This window comes from Penaeus monodon, chromosome 28 (assembly GCF_015228065.2).
Source record: "Penaeus monodon isolate SGIC_2016 chromosome 28, NSTDA_Pmon_1, whole genome shotgun sequence".
Taxonomy (NCBI): Eukaryota; Metazoa; Arthropoda; class Malacostraca; order Decapoda; family Penaeidae; genus Penaeus; species Penaeus monodon.
The window spans coordinates 5890726-5891109 of NC_051413.1; the positions used below are offsets into that span (position 1 = coordinate 5890726).

Genomic DNA, 384 nt, shown 5'->3' on the forward strand with positions numbered 1-384 from the left:
GAGAGAGAAAATTGACATTACGTTGTAAATCCAGTAAATATATATTTTTTTAACATCGACACGTGGCTGACATTCTAACAGCAGTTTGAATGACAGTCATAACAAAAATCCAGTATCATTCCTTGACACTTAACACTAATCATTCATTAAATAATCATTACAGACAATCATTTAATCTGTTATTTGTGACAATGCTTAGCCAAACGAAAGATAATTAGAACACGCATAATAGAGAAAAGAGATACGAACTTTTGTTCAGGAGGAGGCCTATTCCGACCCCTAGGCCTACTGCAACGACGCTCAACACGGACGTTGCAATAGTCAGGGCTAATTTAGATTCACACCTGTAAAGGGATATGTTTTAGAATCAGTGTATGACTGTGC

At 36.5% G+C, this 384-nt stretch overlaps 1 protein-coding gene across 1 annotated transcript in view; it reads right to left on the minus strand.

Annotated features, from left to right (window-relative positions):
• LOC119590928 (trypsin-1-like) overlaps window positions 1–384 on the minus strand; it is a gene marked incomplete at its 3' end in the record, with an annotated part of 15198 nt that overhangs the window by 12477 nt on the left and 2337 nt on the right. The window contains 1 exon segment of the mRNA XM_037939667.1: window positions 250–344.